Source organism: Bos indicus x Bos taurus, chromosome 14 (assembly GCF_003369695.1).
Source record: "Bos indicus x Bos taurus breed Angus x Brahman F1 hybrid chromosome 14, Bos_hybrid_MaternalHap_v2.0, whole genome shotgun sequence".
Lineage (NCBI taxonomy): Eukaryota > Metazoa > Chordata > Mammalia > Artiodactyla > Bovidae > Bos > Bos indicus x Bos taurus.
Genome location: NC_040089.1, coordinates 33881141 through 33902791, shown reverse-complemented (window position 1 = coordinate 33902791; position 21651 = coordinate 33881141). Strand labels below are relative to the sequence as shown.

The following is a 21651-nucleotide window of genomic DNA, read 5'->3' as shown; positions in this document are numbered from 1 at the left end:
TCCTGCATTGCAGGCGGATTCTATACCAACTGAGCTATCAGGGAAGCTTCATTATTGTTCAAATCAGATTTTAAATGACCAGTTTAGTCATTTCAACATTACTGTTGTATCCTTACCCATTTAATTTCCAGAATTTCTTCTTCCTATTAACAGATACTCTTTTTGGCTTCCTATAAATTATTTATAATTTATAGGATAAATTATATCCTATTTATAGGATATATAAATTTATATCCTATTTATAGGGTAAATCAAGAATAAACTCATGATATTTTATTCATTAACCTCCCTTCCAAATTCAAGTTTCCATTAAGTGTTTTTCTTTCTTTCCAGCAAAGGATTCTTTTACTATGTTCTGTGAGGTTTTTTTAATTGTAGCTAGATAATCTTTCTCTTATAACATTTTTTTTTTGTAACTAGAGCTAGAATTTATCATGCCACAGTTTTCCAATGAACTTTCATTCTCCCACTCTGCATCATTGTTTCTCTGTTAAGTGAATTGACTGAGTTCAAGATTGCTTTATAAATTTCCAGTGACATATGTGCTAATGGTAAAGAATCTGCCTGCCAAACTCAGGAGATGCAAGAGACGGGGGTTTGATCCCTTGGTCGGGAAGATCCTCTGAAGTAGGAAATGGCAACCCACTCCAGTCTTGCTTGGAAAATTCCATGGTCTGTAGCCCACCAGGCTCCTCTGTCCATGGGTTGCAAAGAGTTGGACATGACTAAGCAGACACACATACACACCTATGCTTCTGAGTTGCATAACTGCCTGTCATGCAAAGAAACTTTGAGACTTTGAGACCCAGGGGCCTTTTCTTCAGCAAGTTTGATATTAATAATTTGAAATCCAGCTGTGATATTCGCAGAAGGGAGGTGGCATGGGAGAGTGGAAAAGGAGTACAAGTGGAACCTGAGTTGTTGTGTGAGATGTGGTCTTGCCGCTTAACCACCAAGTCATCTTGGCCCACTCAGCTGCTCTGGTCCATCTCTTTAACTTGGGAATAAGAAAGTGATAATTCTCAAAGGATCTAGAGATAATTCCTTTTTTTTTTAAATTGAAATATAGTTGATTTACAGTGTTTTAACTGTCAGCAAAGATATATTCTTTTTCAGATTCTTTTCCATCATAAGGTTATTACAAAACACTGAATATAGTTCCCTGTGCTATACAGTAGGTCCTTTTTGTTTATCTATTTTATGTATAGTACTGTGTATCTATTAATCCCAAACTCCACATTTATCCTTGCCTTCCCTTTCCCCTTTGGTAACCATAAGTTTGTTTTCTATGTCTGTGAGTCTATTTCTCTTTTGTAAGTTCATTTGTATAATTTTTTTTTTTTAAGATTCCACATATAATTGTTATGATGTTTATCTTTCTCTTAGTTCACTTAGTATGATCATCTCTAGGTCCATCCATGATGCTGCAAATGGGATTATTTCATTCTTTTTATGACTGAATAATATTCCATTATATATCACATCTTCTTCATCCATTCATCTATTGGTGACATTTAGGTTGCTTCCATGTCTTGGCTATTACAAATAGTGCTGCTGTAAGCAGTGAAATGCATGTATGTTTTCCACTTAAGAGTTTTCATCTTTTCTGGATATATGCCCAGAAGTGGGATTAAGGTAATTCTATTTTCAGTTTTTTAAGGAAACTCTGTACTCCATAGTGGCTGCACCAATTTACATTCCCATCAACAGTGAAGGAAGATTTACAAAGATATAATTCTACTCCATCATTCATTAGCAGTAAGATGAAATAAAACAAGTGAATACAGTGTCTCATTCAGCAAAGTTTATTATAACATACTTTGTGTTAAATGATGGAACAGAGCTGCTTTCATGGGGCTTAGTCTAGTGGAGAAGACAAATAATAAACAAGTAGCTGATAATTAAAAATCATGGTAAGTGCTATAAATAGAGGAAACCACAGAGCATTGCATTTGCCTAGGAGGTACTTAAATAGAAATCAAAATCCATAAGAGGAAACTAAGGCTTAAAGGATATTGGAAAACTGTGACATCTAAAATGTATCATCAGTCTATCTGTCTAATAGCAAAACCCCAGAATAGGATTCTTAAATATGGCTGAACATCATTATTACTGGAGAAGTAGCCTTAAAAACACAGATTCCTGGACCCATCTCTCAGAGTCTTATTTTTTTTGTATGTGTGTGTGGCTGCACTATGAGGTTTCAGTTCAGTTCAGTTCAGTTCAGTCGCTCAGTCGTGTCTGACTCTGTGATCACATGAATCGCAGCATGCCAGGCCTCCCTTTCCATGAGGCTTGCAGTATCTTAATTCCCCAAGCAGGACTTGAACCTGTGCCCCAGCAGTGAAAGCGTGGAGTTCTAATCATTGGACCACCAGGGCATTCCGTCAGGGTCTAATTTAGTAGAACTGTGATGATGCCCAGGTGGTGCTAGTGGTAAAGAACCTGCCTGCCAATGTAGGAGATGTAAAAGACGCAGGTTCAATCCCTGGGTCGGGAAGCTTCTCCTGGAGAAGGAAATGGCAACCCACTCCAGTATTCTTGCCTGAAAACTCCTGTGGACAGAGGAGCCTGGCAGGCCTTGGTCCATAGAGTCACAAAGAATCAGACTCGACTGAAAGAACTTAGCATGCAGGCACGTGGTGATGCCCTAGAATCTGTTTTTTAAACAGATTTCCCAGATGATCCTGCTGATGTGTCGGGGTTGGAAGCTAATCTGGAGACATTCTAGACAGAACCAGTTACCTTTCAAAGGAAAAACTGTGGCTTAGTCTTCGTGTATTTTGCTTCTTGTCCACCATGTGTAGCTTCTTACCTCAATCTTCACGTTTCTGAAACTTGTGTGATACTGGGCCCTGCAACTCCCTAACGTCATGGTGGAGCTGGTCTCCGGTTCCAAGCCCGTGTGTCATATGGCGGTGGTGGGGACCTCTGAATGCTCTTTAAGTAGGGTGGGGGAGGCAGGAGGGAGGGTTTCTGTACGTATTGGAGTTCTGGTGTGTAATGGATATAGTATGTTGAGTAGATTGCTGTGGGTTGTTATGGAACTCTGAATGCTTTTTGTAACTTTATACCTATGGGAAACATACTGGGAATTCCATGAAAGTAATGGTTGAGGTTGCCTCCCAACAAAATTTATTGTACTTTCCCCTTCTGTCTAGATTTAAGATAACATATAGTAAAGGACAGGGAAGCCTGGCATACTGCAGTCCATGGAGTTGCAAAGAGTTGGACATGATTTAACAACTGAACAACAGACAACGTGCGTGTGTGTGTGTGTGTGTGTGTGTGTGTGTATGCACATACCTGCTTCCTGGGTGGTGCTAGTGGTAAAGAACCTTCCTGCCAATGCAGGAGACATAAAGACTATACTTTCAGGGATCATTTCTATAGTTCATTACTAGAGAAGTTTCTCTGATCGTGTAGAGCACCCAAAAAAAAAAAAAGATGCAGGTTCAATTTCTGGGTTGGGAAGATCTCCTGGAGGAGAGAATTTCTACCCACTCCAGTATTCTCGCTTGGAGAATCAGTTGAGTGACCAGCTCTTACGTTGGGTTCCTGCGGGCTAGCAAAATGCAGTTTGAGTCATGGGGAAAAGGAAGCAGCTGCTTGTTCTGTTTTTCTATCCCCCTGGGGTTTTTCAGGAAAGCCAGTAGCAGTTTATTTGAGAGCAAGGAGTTGCCACTGGGATTTACCCGTGATAGGCTTTTTCAAAAATTTGTTTATCTTAGAAATTTTCCTGTGCTCCAAGCTGTGTTTTTAAAAAGATTGGTTGCTTGCAGTTCAGTCATTTAGGGCTCATAGGGTGTGAGGGAAGATCAAAGGCAAGAGGAGAAGGGGGCGGCAGAGGGTGAGAGGGTTAGAAAGCATCACTGACTCACTGGACTTGAATCTGAGGAAACTCTGGCAGTTAGTGAAGAGGACAGAGGAGCCTGGCGGGCTACAGTCCATTAGGTCGTGAAGAGTCGGACACAATTTAGTGACTGAACCACAAAAAAGGATGTGGCAAGTGACAAATAATCTTTTGGGACATTGCTTGTCCTGAGTAGTGATGCTTACTCACCTGGGAGTGTGAACTCAAGTTACCTTTTGTGCCCAGTGATTGCTGCCCTTCGGACCAGCTGAGCCTGAAGAAGGACAGTTGTCTTTTGGTGAGGAGGAGTTACCACATGGTCTCTGAGTGGATTTATCGTTGTAAAGCCCTGTGTGACTGTAAGAACTCATCTTTTCCTTTTGTCTAGATCTTTGCGACCCCTAGGACTGTGGCCCAGCAAGCTCCTCTGTCCATGGGATTTCCCAGGCAAGAATACTGGAGTGGGTTGCCATGCCCTCCTCCAGGGGATCTTCCCAACCCAGGTCTCAAGCTTTGCAGGCAGATTCTCTACATTCTGAGTCACCAGGGAAGTCCTTCTTCTCTTTTAATGGAGAACTGAGCAACTTGAAAGTTTCTCTGGCAGGAGGACCTTCAGGTGGGGAGAATAACTCACCAGTAGGACTCTGACATGTCTGCTCATCTTCCCCCAGGAGCGGGGAGCATGGTAGGGGACTCATCACTTTTGTTTATGCATCCAGAGCTGTAGGAGTGCATTGGGTAGTCTCCTGTTTGATGTGGTAATAACTGTGGAGCAGAAAAACCTCTCCTTTTGTTTGTTTGTTTGTTTTTTTTGGCATTCTGAAAGAGGTTGCAGCTTGTAAAAGGCTTCCATAAAGCCTGAGGACAACAGGAGAATAAACTTACAAAATAGAAGAAGCTGTAAACCTGATTGATTAAAAAAAATTTTTTTATTGCAGTAAAAGTCATATAATGTAAAGCTTACTGTTTTAACCTTGTTTGACTATACAGTTCAGTGGCATTGTTGTGTAACTCTCACATCCATCTCCCGACTTTTTTGCTTTCCTGAACTGAAAGTCCAAACACTATTAAACACTAACTCCCCATTCCCCCTTCCCATTCCTCCCAGCCCCCCAACCCCTGGCATCTACAAATGTACTTTCTGACTCTACGAATTTGACTACTCTAGGTACCTGCCAGCATAGATTTTAGATCCTAACAAAAATGTCTTGCTTTCAGACATGGTTTTATCCTCCATCCTCCGTTGGGGATTCTAATGTCTTGGACAGCAAAAACCTGACATATACCAGGCCAGAGGTAGGGTCTCCCTGGGTGTCTGATCTCTTTTACAAGAAGGGCACCATCTTATAACCACCACCTTCCCTATAGTCAAGGTTCCTGTGTTTCAGGGATCCTTCCTGGCGACTCCCTCAGATTTCTCCCTGTCTTCTCTCCTCCACAGGGAGGTGAGGAGGTAACAGTGGGGCTCACCTGGCTGGTGAAACCCCGTGAGAGCAGTAAGGACAGTCTTTTAGTTGGAGCTTTGGATACTGCTGAAACCAAGAGATAAGCCAGAGATTCAAGATGGCAGTTCAGGAGATCGGGTGAGGGAGAATGCAGAAATGTGTATGTCCTAGTCTTCTTTCATTAAAATTGAAAGAGGGGGAACTTCCCTGGTGGTCCAGTGGCTGAGACTCTGCGGTCCCAATGCAGGAGGCCTGGGTTCGATTCCTGGTCAGGGGATTAGATCTCAAGTGCCAGCAACGAAAACCCAGCACAGTCAAACAAATTAAAAAAAAAAAAAAAAAAAAAAAATATATATATATATATATAAGAGAAGATGAAGCACTCACATCCAGTGAGTGTGGTGCAGACTTCTGGCCTGGATTTTCAGACAAGGTTTGCAAATGAGGGGTCTGAAAGCAATTGGTGTCATTTCGGAGGGAGGGGGAGTTCTGAAGACCTCAGATACCTTTGTGTCTCACTGGAGAGCTGTCATTAAATTTGGGCTTCTCAGGTGGTGCAATGGTAAAGAATCTGCCTGCTAATGTACGAGGATGCTAGAGACTTGAGTTCAAACCCTGGGTCAGGAAGATCCCCTGCAGTAGGAAATGGCAACCCACTCCAGTATTCTTGCCTGGAAAATTCCATGGAGAGAGGAGCCTGGCAGGCTGCAGTCCATAGGGTCACAAAGAGTCGGACCACCCATGAGAAGAATTCAGAGAGAACAAAGTGGTAGATAAGAAGTGATTTATTAGAATAGGATGCTTGTGAGACTTACAAGTGGGCGGGTGAGAAATGCCGTGCCCTGAGAACTTACTGGGCTACAGTTTTATAATCGAAGGAAAAGTGGGGAGGAGCAGAAGAACTCCTTTGTCTTTCTTGAGCAAACTTGATTTTTTTATCACCAGCTCCTCCTCCAGGTTGGGCAGGGGAGTTTTCTTGTCCCTAGATGGTCAAGCTAGGTCCACAGATGGTTGTTTTTTTATGTGCAGAGAGTGTATCCTAGGAATCATTAACTTACTGAGCTCACTGGGCAGGATGTGGGTCTCGTGCTGCCACTGTTTCATTTGGGGCGTATCTTATGCTTCTGTTGCATGGTTCAGTGGTTAAGCAAGCTCGCTTTCTTTAGTAGTCTTTAAGTTACAAGGGTCTCCCATATTTTTCTACTTAGAATCCCCTAGTGGGATTAACTATTTAATGATCTATTTTGTCCCCTCATTCTGAACCTATCAGGTCCACCTGAGTGAGGGGCAGGGTGGGGCTGGACAAAAAGGCTGAGATGGGTATGAAGGAAACAGGGAAGACAGAGAAGTGTAAAAAGCATGGCATGGAGCTTACAAGTCTATCACTTTGGCAGGAAGCGAGCGTCATCCTGGGTGAGTGTGACAGCATGTTTGGGCTGGGTTGTGAAGGCTTAGAAGCCATTGTGTGACTTCTACATGTTTATATCCTTGACTTTTCCCAGTTAATAATGCTTACTTGATTTGGCATCATCTAGTAAAACTTTTATCAAAAATTGCCCCTCTGTTCATTTTCAGTTAATGAGAAGTGAAGACAGAATTTGAAAGTATATAAATTATCCTCTGGGTGTTTTTGTGTTACAATTAACTTGGTTTCCTGCATTGTCATTTGGGATATAATCAAGGGATTAATTAATCAAGGAATAATGAGAAAGTCTTTCTTTTGTATACAAACATATGTATACAAACATATTGTGTGATGTGTATGTGTGAATATTTCTTATTTTGGAGGAAGAATTCAACCTTTGTTAGGAAGAGCTTTAGTGGTTCTAGAGTAACTGGCTTTTCTGTTATAACAGATGGTAAAATGACCCTCAAGTGTGTTGGGATAGCTGTTGAACTGATTAATTCTCAGTGGGACATTGTGTGTTAATTAGGGCTTTATTTCTATTGGAGGGAAAAGCCAGTAAGTTTTCATATATGATGATTCTAAGACTCTCAGGAAATGTGATAAATTAGTTTATTCTTTTGTATAATGCTCAAAGTACCATAAGAGAATTGCTCACAAATAAAAGAATTCTAGAGGTTGAATTTAACTTAAAGCTATTCTAGACTAGTGATTCTCAAACTTTAGTGAGTACCAGCATCATCTGGAAGGCTTATTCCAACCCAGATTGCTGTTTACCCTGGGGGTCTCCCCCCACCGCATACCCAGCCCCGTTCACCCAGTAGGTCTGCCTCAGTGGGTCCAAGGTGGGACCTGAGAATTTCCATCAAGTGTCTGGGTGTTGCTGACCTCCAGTCTGGTGATAATTTTTCTTATTCTACATGGCATTCTTTTGGGGTACTTTGCTAACTGATTCATTAGTTTATCCATTCGAGAAACATCCACTACATTCCTCCTCCTCTTAGTGTTTTAGGTGCTGGGGTTTTAGAGATTTCCCAAGACAGAGTCCTGCTTTCCGAAGTCTCTGTTCTAGTGCAGGGGGCTGACGGTACATCTTGTAACTCTAGGCAGCGATAAGGGCTGTGAAGAAGATGGCCACCAAGCAGAGCTCTACCGGAGCCTGGTGGCCTGGGCCCCTCCCTGGGCAGATGAGTCCTTGCAGGCAGGTCGGAAGGCCTGGGGCAGGAAGGGTTGGGGCATTTGGGTCTCCTCTGACTGGAGGAAAGGGAGCAAGAGGAGGGAGAGTGGTCAGAGAGGGAAGCGGACACCGAGGAGAGTCACACACCCGAACCTCCCTACTATCAAGTGAGTTCAGGAAACATGGCCATTAAATGTTTTTCTTTAAATATAAATGTATTTATTTTAATTGGAGGCTAATTACTTTACAATATTGTATTGATTTTGACATACATGACATGAATCCGCCATGGGTGTACACATGTTCCCAATCCTGAACCCCACTCCCACCTCCCTCCCCATCCCATCCCTCTGGGTCATCCCAGTGCACCAGCCCCATGTACCCTGTATCATGCATCGAACCTGGACTGGCGATTTGTTTCACATGTGATAATATACATCTTTCAATGCCATTCTCCCAAATCATCCCACCCTCCCTCTCCCACAGAGTCCAAAAGACTGTTCTATACATCTGTGTCTCTTTTGCTGTCTTGCATACAGGGTTATCGTTACCATCTTTCTATTGTAAAGTAATTAACCTCCAATTAAAATAAATAAATTTGTATTTTTAAAAAATAAATTAAAAAATAAACAAAAGCACACAAATATCATTTGATGTGTGAAAAGATGAGATTTTTGTATTAGCCTGTATTTTAATAAATTTCCAAAATTAAGATATTTTAAAAAAATGTTATACCCTAATAAACTTTGTCACTCTAATTTATAACTTAAAAAAAAATAAATTCCATATATATGCGTTAGTATACTGTATTGGTGTTTTTTAAATGTTTTTCTTTATTGAAGAATTTCTTAAGCCTTTGCCTGTCGATCTCCATTAGAATCTCCAAGAGAGGACTAAGACATTTAGTTTCTGTCACACCTGGATGACCAAAAAATCTTAGGCTGGTCTTTGTAAGCCATTTGGGAAATTTAATCTAGTGATGGATTTTTGCCCTCACTTTCCAGCTAAGGAAGCCAAGGACCGGAGAAATGAAAGGACTTGCCCAAAATAATGAAGCTTGGGGGAATATAGAGTGTTGGAAAGGACACTGAGTTTGGAGGTGGGAGCATGATTTTAAGACTTGGCTTGGGCTTCCCTGGTGGCTCAGTGTTGAAGAATCTGCCTTCCAGTGCAGGAGACAAGGCCTTGGTCCCTGGTTCGGAAAGATCCCGCATGTCTTGGAGCAACTAAGCCTGTATGCCACAACTATTGAGCCTGTTCTCTAGAGCCGGGGATCTGCAACTAGAGAAAGCCCAGGCAGCAGTGAAGACTCAGCACAGCCAAAAAAAAAAAAAAGACTTGGCTCTAACACATTATCAGTGGGGGTCCTGGGCACATGGCCCTAACTCTGGATCTTAATTTCCTTTTTAAAAAATGAGGGAGGCTGCACTGTCTACTTTCTAATGATCCTGGAGTCACTCTGGGGAAATGGCTATTGGTTTTTTTTTTTTTTTTTTTTGGACTACTGAGTTTGTGTCAGCTAAGTAAAGCAAAAGAACAATATTGGGAGACACATGTACATATATTCATCAAATGCCACCATTTAGATTCTTTTTTGCTTGCAAATGAGTACACTTCCCAGATTAGTAACTAAAATAAAATCTGTCAGAGAATGTACAACTCTACATCATAAAATGTTGGTAAGGAAAATAAGAAATGTGTATAAAAAGACTAAGATCTAGGGTAATGTACTTTCCTGAAAGATATTTTAACATAGATTTTAACTTTAATGAAATTCATATTGGGTTTGAATACAAGTGGTGACTCTCCCAACAGATAAAACCTAACCTTTTTCTTTCATGCTTTGTGAGAAATTAATTGAGGGAATCATAAAAAACAAAACAAAACAAAACTCTGATTTCAGTCTGTTACTAGCTGGAGTTATTTTCGGTTGGTGTTCTCTGGGCTTCATTTTCGTCATCTGTGAAATGAACTCAAATATTCCTTAATGACTCCATTGGTACTTCCTTAGTGGTTCAGTGGCCAAGACTCTGTGATCCCAATGCAGGGGCCTGAGTTCGATTCCTGGTCTGGGTATTAGATCCCACATGCTACAACTAAGACCCAATTCGGCCCAACAAGTAAATAAAAATAGATATTAAAAAAAAGACTATTGATTCAAGTTGGTGCAGTCACCTTTATAGACTGATAATCCAATCAATATTTTAGTTTTTGCTTTAAAAAGGTATTAGCAATAGAGTATTTGTCAAAATGTGGATTGAACCTGAGGGTTCCAAGAACTCAGAATGTGAATTTCATGCAGTAATGTGAAGTCCGAGGTACCCATCCCCATTCTGGACTGGTGGGCAGAGCGTACTTCCTGATCCTGTTGTGGTATATTGAGGTTATGTGACAAGTTCTGGCCAATAAGCTGTGTGTAGTGACAGATGCTACTTCTAGGCCAGAGCACTTGAGCAAGACCCCACAAAGCTTTCTTTCCTTTGTCACCAAAGTGGCAACATTCTGGTGGCATCAACTTGGGTTCTGGAGTCAGATGTCATGGAGCAGATCTTCCTATGACCCTTGGATCAAGACTTGTGTGCAAGGAATAAACCTTTGTGGTTATAAACCCTAAGATGTTTTGAGATGCTTGTTACAGCAACATCACGTGCCTATCCTGACTGTGGTATTCAGTAAACTGGGGAAATCTCAAGAGACCACAGGAGGACTAGCTGTTGGAAAAGAATTATTTTAGAGAAGATGCCAGTTGGCAGCCCCTCTGCCCTTAATGGAGTTTGCTTAAGGAATTCTGCTGTTTCTCCGAATAGCAAAGTTTACACCCTTGGTTGAAGAATGAATGAATGAGCATATATTCTATGGTTATGTGTTCAAACTGATGTGTGTTATATAAGCACATGGTACAAGAGGCAGTATGAAAGTGAAAGTGAAGTCGCTCAGCCGTGTCCGACTCTTTGCGACCCCACGGACCGTAGCCTACCAGGCTCCTCGATCCATGGGATTTTCCAGGCAAGAATACTGGAGTGGGCTGCCATTTCCTTCTCCAGGGGATCTTCCCAACCCAGGGATCGAACCCGGGTCTCCTGTGTTGCAGACAGACGCCTTATCGTCTGAGCCACTAGGGATTATAAGAGGCAGTATACCTGGTGGTTAAGATCCCAAGTCAGGCTGGATTACCTGTGTTCAGAGCCCAACTCTGTGTTACTTTGGGCAGTTTTCTTAAATGTTCTGGGCTTCAGTTTCTCCATCTGCAAAAAGGATAATATTAGTACCTCTCATAGGGCTGTTTGTGAAAAATAAGTTCTTTAATGTATGTCAGGAGCTTTTATTAGTGTGTACAGTGTACATGGCCTGCACTATATGTGGCAGCCAATAAATCTCAGCCATTTTTCACCCTCTCTTCCCCTCTTATTATTGTTATTGACATTGAAAAAAATACTGAAAGGATAGACACAGTGTTAGAGCTGTCATCTCCGGGTAGCAGGATTCTGATTGATTTTATTTTTGGGGTTCTCTTTTTGGGTACCAAGTCTCTTTGTTCTGAACTTGGGTTGCTTTTTAATTAGAAAAAAAAAGTTATTTAAAAGCAGTGTATTGACTGTGATTATTTTCCAAAAGAATATATGCCAGTATCCACTAAATCCTATGACCGCTGTTTTTGCCTTATCATTTTGTAATCTGTATGTTTTTTTAATTAATTACTTGATTTTTGGCTCCACTGGGTTTTTGTTGCTGCGGGCAGGCTCTCTCCAGTTGCCGCCAAGTGGGACTGCTCTCTAATCATGGCGCGTAGGCTTCTCATTTCAGTCGCTTCTCTTGTTGTCGAGCGTGGGCTCTAGGGTGTTCAGGCCTTAGTGGTTGTAGCACATGGGCTTAGTTGCCCCGAGGTGTGTGGACTCTTCCCTGACCAGGGATGGAACCTGCGATCCTTGCATTGGTTGGTGGATTCTCAACCACTAGACCACTTGTGATCGGTTTCTATTGAGTTTTATCTGCTCTGAAATCGGCTTTCCACCTTGACTTTTTAATTTTGTTAATGATTCTTTTCATCTCTTGGCCAGGTGTTGTAGACACCAGTGAATCTCTTAGTCTCTTATAACTTACCAAGGGTTATAAATTCTTCCTCCTCAATCTCTCTCACACTGCTGTCCATTGCCCAGTCTAGTTCAAATCCTTAACCCTTCATGCTGGACTACTGGTTATTTTTGTTTACAGGTTTCTTTCAATCCCTATATAGTGATGCTAGACTCATGTTCTTAATATACAACTTTGATTGTGTCAGCCTTTGCTGAAACTTTCAGGGGCTCCTCAGTTGCTCCGTCATTGAGGATAAAATCAATTTCCCAGCTTGATATTGAAGGCTCTACACATTTGCTCTTTACCTGCTCTCCCAAATATTCCATTCATTAACCTTATTTATAAGCTTTTCTTACCATATTTTTGTACCCAAGTGCCTTTGCTTTCCCGCCCCCTTGATGTCCAAATTTTACTTACCCTTGAATATCTTGCTTGAATATATCCTTGTCTAAAATATTCACATTTTCACTTTTGTAAATTGCTCCTTTCATTAGGTGGTTGATCACCTGGCTTGTGCTTTTTTTGCATTGAAATGGTATTAATCTCCATGCCTTTTTACATTCATGTGCTTCTGTCCTTCTAACTAAACTGTAATGTTTCTGAGGGTGCTTACATTTTTTAGCACCCAGTGTCCCTCAGAAGATGGGTGATCTGTGGGCTGCTGATTGATGAATTCATGTATCTTTAATATTTGATGAAAACAGATGTAAGAATAAAAAGGCTTTTTTTTTTTTTAAAAAGACAGACTTTCACTTTATTTTTAACTTTGCTATTTATAATGTTGTTTATCCTGATCATCTGAGCTTCTTTTAATGGTCAGATCAATATTTGCTTGAATATTTCCCTAAGTGAGACTTCTCTAATTCACTTAGTAGAGAAAGCCATTAAAAATTTTTTTAGCTGTGCCCTATGCTCTATTTCATTGATGTATCAAGTTACATATATATTTATTATATACTCTTTAACATAGATTTCTAATTTTTTATGCTTTTGCTTTTTTAATTGGCATATAATTGCTTTATAATGTTGTGTTAATTTCTGCTGTACAGCAAAGTGAGTCAGCCACACATATACAAATATCTTTTCTTACTTGAATTTCCTTCCCATTTAGGTCACAGCAGAGCATTGAGTAGAGTTCCCTGTGCTATACAGTAGGTCTTGATTATCTTGTTTTATATATAGTACCGTGTGTATGTATATCTCAAGTTCCTGATTTATTCCTGCCTTCCCATGTTTGCCCTTTAGTAACCTTACATTTGTTTTCTATGACAGTGAGTCTGCTTCCGTTTTGTAAATAAGCTCATTTGTATCATTTTTAACAATTAGATTCAAGTATGAGTGATACCATACGATATTTGTCTTTGTCTGACTTAACTGCACTCCCTGTGACACTCTCATCTATGTTGGTCCATGTATGTTGCCACAAATGGCATTATTTCATTCTTTCTTAGTAGCTGAGTAATATTCCATTGTATGTATGTATATTGGGCTTCCCTGGTGGCTCGGTGGTAAAGAATCTGCCTGTCAGTGCAGGAGACATGAGTTTGATTCCCAGGCTACGAAGATCCCCTGGATAAGGAAATGGCAACACACTCCAGTATTCTTGACTGGAAAACCCCATGGACACAGGAACCTGGTGGGCTGTAGTCCATGGGGTCTCAAAGAGTTGGATATGACTTAGTGACCGAACAAAAACAGCATACATATGTATCACAGCTTCTTTTTCTAACCCTTTGTCAATGGATATTTAGGTTGCTTCCATGTCTTGGCTATTGTAAATGCTGCTGGAGTGAACACTGGGTCCATGTTATCTCTTCAAATTTTGGTTTTCTCCTGGTATGTGCCCAGGAGTGGGATTGCTGGATCATATGGAAGTTCTACTTTTAGTTGTTTTAACTTTTTATTTTATATTGGTGTATAGCCAATTAACAGTGCTGTGATAGTTTCAGGTGGACAACAAAGGGTCTTAGCCGTACCTATACCTGCATCCATTCTCTCCCAAACTCCCCTCCCATCCAGGCTGCCACATAACTTTAGCAGAGTTCCATGTGCTATACAGTAGGTTCTTGTGGGTTATCTATTCAAAATATAACAGTGTGGACGTGTCAGTCCCAAACTCCTTAACTATCCTTTCCCCTGGCAATCATGAGTTCCTTCTCTTAAGTCTGTGAGTCTATTTTGCAAATAAATTCATTTCTATAATTTCTTTTTAGATTCTGCATATAAGGATGTCATAGACTATTTCTCTTTCTGAATTACTTCACTTTGTGTGGTAATGTTTAGGTCCATTCATGTTGCTGCAGGTGGCATTATTCCTTTCTTTTTTACGGCTGAGTAATATTTCATCTTTTGTGTGTGTGTGTGTGTGTGTGTGTGCGCGCGCGCGCGCGCGTGTGTGTGTGTATCAGTCATATTGTCTTTATCCATTCATCCGTTGGTGGACATTAGATTGTCTGGCCATTATAAGTAGTGCTGCTATGGACACTGGAGGGCATATATCTTTTCGACTGAAGAGTTTTTATCTTTTCCAGATGTTTTCCCAGGAGAGAGATTGCTGGATCATATGATGACTCTTATTTTTAGTTTTTTAAGGAACCTCCATACTGTTCTTCGTAGTAGTTGTACCAATTTACATTCCCACTAACAGTGTACATTCCACACCTTTCCAGCGTTTCTTATTTGTAGACTTTTTGAAGATAGCCCTTCTGACAGTGTGAGGTGATACCTCATAGTTTTGATTTGCATTTCTCTAATAATTAGTGATGTTGAGTATCTTCTCATGTGCCTGTTGCCCATCTGAATATCTTCTTTGGAGAAATGTCTGTTTAGATCTTCTGCCCATTTTTGACTGGGTTGTTTGTTTTTTGGGGGAAGTTATTGTTTCTGTCATCTTCCATGAGCTCAAGTATCTGGCATATAGAGAGCAGTGAATGTGGCCAGAAGAGGGGCCTCAAAATAGCACTGCAGGCTAGGAAGGAAGGGAAAATTACATCGCAGAATTTTCTTTTTGACTGTGCGGCATGGTGGGGGCATGTCTTAGTTCCCCAACCAAGGATTGAACCCACACCCGCTGCATTGGAAGCAGAGTCTTAACCACTGGACCATCAGGGAAGTCCCTACATCACAGATATTTTTTAATGTGTTGAATCTTTGCCATGACTTTAATATTTTTCTTCTAGTACACAAACTAAGCACAATTTTTAGGACTGTAATTTAACAGTATAATGATTTTTAAAAAGGCTCTCACTTCCTGTTATGGACTGACTTGTGTCTCCCCCACAAAATTTGTGTTGAAGCCCTAATTCCCAATATGAGTATGTTTAGAGAGAGGGACTTCACAGAGGTAATTAAAGTTAATGAAGTCGATGGCTGGAGCCCTAATCCAGTATGATTGGTGTCCTTTTAAGAAGAGGCATTACACCAGCGCTTGCTCTCTCCCCACACATGCATGAAGGGAAGGCCATGTGATGATACAATGAAAAGGTGGCTGTCTGCAAGCCAGGAAGAGTTTTCTCTCCAGAATCCAATCCCAGTGGTGCCTTGATGTTGGACTTCTAGCTTCCAGAGCAGTGAGAAAATAAATGTCTGTTGTTTAAGCCATCCAGTCTGTGGTACTTTGTAATGGGAGTCTGAGCAGAGTAACATCTCCTGACTCAGTACATCCATGTATTGAATTTACAGCACCTGCCAGTTTTATGGTGATGGCTACCATCAGAGAGCTCACATTTCCCTTCCTGCCAGGAGATATTGCTGGCTGGCTAGATGCACATTCTTGCTTCCAGTTTGGGTTTCCTTGTAACTTACCCTAGAACACCCAAAGCAGGCCTTTCCCAGCCAGCAAGTGGCCTTGATCACAGAACCTCTGGGGTGTGGGGACAGAAGGGCCGAATAGGAAGCCTCAGCTCTGGACCACTTCTTGCTAGTGGAATAGGGGGAATCTCAGCCCTTTGTTCTTTTTTCCTTTTTTGGAAAGATGTTAGTAACATTTGAACAGAATATACATTATATACTGGCAGTCTTGGCAATGGCTTTCCATTCTCTTCAAATCCTCTGAAGTCATGATGGCCTCTGGCCTTAGTTCTTCTCAGTTCACATTTTCTCTGGTGGGTGAGTCTTCCTGGGCTGCAGTTCTGTTTATGAGGCCCTCAATGGACTTCCCAGGTGGCTCTAGTGGTAAAGAATCTGCCTGCCAGTTTAGGAGACACAGAGATGCACATTCTATTCCTGGGTCAGGAAGATCCCCTGGAGGAGAGCATGGCAACCCTTTCCAGTCTTCTTGCCTGGAGAAACCCATGGACAGAGGAGCCTGGCGGGCCACAGTCCATAGGGTCGTAAAGAGCTGGATAGGACTGAAGCAACTGAGCGGAGTATCAAAGGACTCCTTCACTGACCCCACCTGCCTACTGATCTTCACCATATGTGTCCTTGACCATGACTTGATGACTCTCAGTGAACATAAAACTTAAAGATACTTGCCTTTCTTCCTCCAGGCTGATTCTCCTCCTAGGTTTGTTTGGGTCACATGTCCAGCACTATTACTTGTATATTCTTTTTTGGACAATAGGGGGTCAACATTGTTCACAAATAAATGGACACAAGAGAAGCCAACAATGTGCAGACATTCACCCTAGCTTTTGGCTGAGGTTCGTTGGCTGAGAGGCACAGTGTTGTGTCACAGGGCAATTTCTACTGCTTGAAAACAAAGTGTGTTTCTTGGGGGATGGAAGAGACACACACAAAGCTAATCATTCTTGCTGTTGTTTAGTCACTAAGTTGTGTCTGACTCTTTTGTGACCCTGTGGACCATAGCCCGCCAGGCTCCTCTGTCCATGGGATTTTTCAGGCAAGAATAGTGGAGTGGGTTGCCACTTCTTCCTCCAGAAGATCTTCCTGACTCAGGGATCAAACCCATGTCTCCTGCATTGGCAGCTGGATTCTTTATCACTGAACCACCAGGAAAGACCAAATTGATCATTATGTGTGTACAGATAAATATATACATTTGAGAGTATTTCAGAGATAGATGGTATTTAGATGAATCAACACAATTATGTAATTTCCCTAAACTCAGTACATGTATTCCAGAATCATGCTAAACTACTTGGTCTCAAATCCTTGTCTTGGGCTCTTCTGGGGAATCCAGCCTAAGATATCTGCTACTGCAGAAATTTTCATATTTTTGAGAAAATAATTTTAGATCACACTAAGACGATTTTAGTTGGAATGCTTCCCTTGTTCAGTAATTAAGATGCACAGTAGGGAAGCATCTTATTTCAAGAAGATGATCATACATTATATTGTTATAGGGTCTGATTCGCTGTTTGAACTAAATGCATATTAGAAAGAATAATTGCACATATAATCAATTTATATTAATACCAGGGTTGTTAGTGTGAACAGTCGCTGGAGGTATAAGGGATTATTATCACAGTCACTGTAGTCTCCTACATTACAATGTTTGTGACTCTGAAAGTGTGATGTTTATAAAAAAATCCCACAAGATAAAATGTAGGCCAGCAGTTTTCAAGCTGAGCTGGCAGGGTTTGGATGAGGACTAATCCAAATGACTAGGGTAGATGTGGAGTAAACAGGGAGGAAGACTGCATCTCTTAAGCTGCTTATGGTGACCATGACCTAGCACAGGTAATGAGATTTGCTCTGGTCTCTGTATGCTACACTCAGCAAACTGCTGTCCAGTTTATTATGGACACTTTGAGCTTTTATACTGCCTTTTATTTTTTTAATGGAGTTTTTCCTAGTAATGATAGAATAAACACAAAATTCAGGATTATGGCATTATCGTATAGAAATTTACTAAAAGAAGCAAAGCTGCCTTAAAGGGCTGATCATCAAGCATATAGTTTTGGTCAAAGGAGCAGAACTAGTGAATAAACTAGAGGTTGATCCCATGGCTGTCTAAATCTCCTGAAATAATTTTAAATTTTGTGGTTTTTTTTCCTTTGAAATCTACCTATTGACTTTCTATGTAGATCTCTAATGATCCTGAAATTTTATAATCAAAGAGAGGTAGCAGTAATATTCAAAAGGAGAAGACTGGGACTTCCCAGGTGGTCCAGTGGTTAAGAGTCCGTGCTTCTAATGGAGGGAGTGAGGGTCTGATCCCTGATGGGGGAACTAAAATCTCACATTCCTTGTGGCCTGCCCCTCCCCCACAAAAGGAGAAGACCAATCAAATAAAGGATTAATGCCAGTATTGGCTTGATCCATGATTTAGGAAGTGTTCTTTGATTAGTTGAATAAAACACTCTAGAGGGGGCTTCCTCGGTGGCTCAGTGGTAAAGAATCTGCCTACCAATGCAAGCGATACGGGTTTGATCTCTGATTTGGAAAGATCCCACATGCCACGGGGCAGCTAAGTCACTGCACCACAACTATTGAGCCAGAGCTCTAGAGCCCCAGAGTAGCAACTACTGAGCCCACGTCCACAGCAACTTAAGTCCGAGAGTCCTAGAGCCAGTGCTCTGCAGAAAGAGAAGCCACCTCAATGAAAAGCCCATGCAGCTCAACTAGAGTGTAATCTGCACTCACCACAACTAGAGAAAAGCCCATACAGCAATGAAGACCCACACAGCCAAAAATCAATAAGTAAAATTATTAAAAAAAACACTCTTGAGGTATGCATAGCTGGTGTCTGACACCTGTTCTCATATGCCAATTCTCATAATGATTTCAAATATTTTCTACTGCTACAGCTCCTCTACTAGTATTTTTCCATTCTATTAAACACTTTGAAATCTAAAAGTTAGTTTTGCAACTTACTCCATGGCAAAACCAGGCCTGATCTGATAGGGGCTAGTTTTAAAGTCACACTTCATGTGAATATTGATTCATTTTGTTGAAGAAACAATAGCATAACTGATTTTGGAACATCATTCCAGACTCTGCTGGGGAAGTCACATAATATCCAGTATCACTCGCCATTTACTTTTGTAAAATGTGGAGAAGTCTTCATTCCAAGGCACATCCAGCCTCAGGGGTTTGCACTGAGGGCTTGTGGATCTGAATTCATGTTCTTACCTAACACAGACAACCTTGATTAATTATAGTTGCACGAAAGCAGATGCAGTTGCCAGTGACTAGCACTGTCTATGAAGCTAATAGCTTCTTTTAGGTCAGTGGCTGCATAAGACTTAATCATGATAATCATATGAATCATATGAATCATAAAGAAAAAGCTAGCTATGTGAAGCAAATCTCCAGAGAAACAGAACTAATAGGATATATAAAGGATATATAATAGGATATAGGATATATATAGAACTAATAGGATATATATAAGTATATAAGACTTAGGTAAGAATTGACTCGAGTGATTATAGATGCCAAGAAGTCCCATAGTCTGCTATCTGCAAGCTAGAGAACCGGGAAAGCTGGGGGTGACCTTCAGTTCAAGTCCAAAAGCCTGAGAATTGAGGGGCCGCTGATATAAGTCCTAAAGTCTGAAGGCCTGAGAATTGAGAACTCTGATGTCTGAGGACAAGGGAAGGTGGACATCTTAGCTCAAGAAGAGAGAGATTTTGCCCTTCCTTTGCCTTTTCGTCCTAATCCAGGGGTTTGAAGGACTGGATGATACTCACACACTTTGGTGAAGGTGAATGTCTTCACTCAGTCTGTATTTTTAACTAAAAATTTTAAGTACCTGTTTTGATTTACTTATTTATTTGGCTGCACCGGGTCTTAGTTGCAGCATGCAGGCCCTTCGCTGTGGCATGCAGGATCTAGTTCCCTGACCAGGGATGGAACCTAGGCCCCTTGCCTTGGGAGCACAGAGTCTTAGCCCCTGGACCACCAGAAAAGTTCCCTGCTCAGTCTATGGATACAAATGCTAATCTACTAAGTACAGCCTCACAGACACACTCAGAAATAGTTTTCCCACTTGTCTGGGCATCCCTTAACCCAGTTAACTTGACACATATACCATTGCACCTTCCAGTGGGGTAAGGTGGTATGTCAATTTAGGGCATGTATAGATCTAAATTTTGATTGATCAGAAATGTATCAGAAGTTAGAGTAAGGTTACTCTTCATAAGAGGATGAGATGGTTGGATGGCATCATTGACTCAATGGACATGAAGTTTGAGCAAACTCTGGGAGATGGTGAAGGACAGGGAACCCTGGTATGCTGCAGTCTGTGGGGTCGAAAAGAGTCAGACACGACTGAGCAACTGAACAACAGCAACAGTTCTTCATAAGAAGAGGTTGATGTCTTGTCGTGCTAGATGCCATGAGTTGAAATGATGGAAGGCTCTTCTGATTTCACACTTTGGGTGTTGCTGCGGGCATCTGGCCACATTAATGGGGAAAAAATGACAAATCTGTGGTGCAGAGCCACTCAACTCTGGGTCATCAAAGGGTTTTATGCCTTCTCCCAAGGAGGCAGCTTTGCAAATGCAACTTACTAACATTTTAATGGGCTGCCTGGGTGGCGCAGTGGTAAAGAATTTGCTTGCCAATGCAGAAGATTCAGGAGACAGGGGTTGGATCCTTGGGTTGGGAAGATACCCTGGAAGAGGAAATGGCAACCCACGCCAGTATCTTTGCCTGGGAAATCCCATGGACAGAGGAGCTTGGTGGGCTACAGTCTGTGGAATCGCAGAAGAGTCAGACATGACTAAATGACAACAACATTTTATTTTTTCCAAACTTTAAACTTTTTGTTTTGTCTTGGTCTATAGCTGATGGTGGCGCTAGTAGTAAAGAACCTGCCTGCCAATGCAGGAGATCTAAGAGGCAAGGGTTTAATCCCTGGGTTGGGAAAATCCCCTGGAGAAGGGCGTAGCAACCCACTCCAGTGTTCTTGCCTGGAAAATCCCATGGACAGAGGAGCCTGATGGGCTACAGTCCCTAGGATTGCAAAGAGTCAGACACGGCTAAAGCGACATAACACATAGCCGATTAAGAATGAACCACAAAATTTTAGAGGAATCTTCACTTTTACTTTTGAAATCATGAATAGTCAAAGAAATGGATCCTTAACTATTTACTGTTTTCTTGGACTGAATAGCCATTTAGTTGAGGTTGTCAAGCTTTTTACTTAATTTCTTTTAGGCTATTTAAGTAATTAAAGTATTCTTTAATTCAGATATTTCCCCAAAATATTTGACAAAAATGCCATTTCCCTCTATTATCTAGATACTTCTAAGCAAGATAATTGTTTTAATGAATAAGATAAAAAGATTGTTTGGCCAAGCTATGCAGCATGTGGGATCTAGTTCCCTGACCAGGAATCAAACCCATGCCTCCTGTATTGAGAGTGGAGAGTCTTAACTACTGGACAGCCAGTAAGTCCTCAAGATCATTTTTCGAGGAGTTTGACATTGCCAGATACATGTCTTAAGTTCTCCATTTCTTTTCCATTTCTGGTTTGTGTATGTGTGTGCGCATGTGAGTATTGGCTAAATTATGAAAAGATTCTACTTTGTTGCAGAGAATCAGTAATTAATTGTTTTAAGGTTTCTTACCAATTAATAACATTACCAAAACTTCATTAACTGAGCTGCAAAGATGCATGACATTTATGAAAACTTGGTGTATAATATTAATTAAATGTTGTCATTTAAACACGGAAGATCTCTACGCATAGCTCAGAATTATGATTTATTAAAATGCTCTAGGCAGTATCTGGGTTTCCCCCCACCCCCTCAGCATATTTACATATTGGTGAAACAACCTGAAA

General features: G+C 41.1%; 1 protein-coding gene and 1 pseudogene across 3 annotated transcripts in view; both read left to right on the top strand.

Annotated features, from left to right (window-relative positions):
• Positions 1-21651, top strand: part of SLCO5A1 (solute carrier organic anion transporter family member 5A1) — a 152470-nt gene that overhangs the window by 31461 nt on the left and 99358 nt on the right. The window lies entirely within an intron of this gene.
• LOC113904519 lies at positions 3363-3449 on the top strand (annotated as a pseudogene).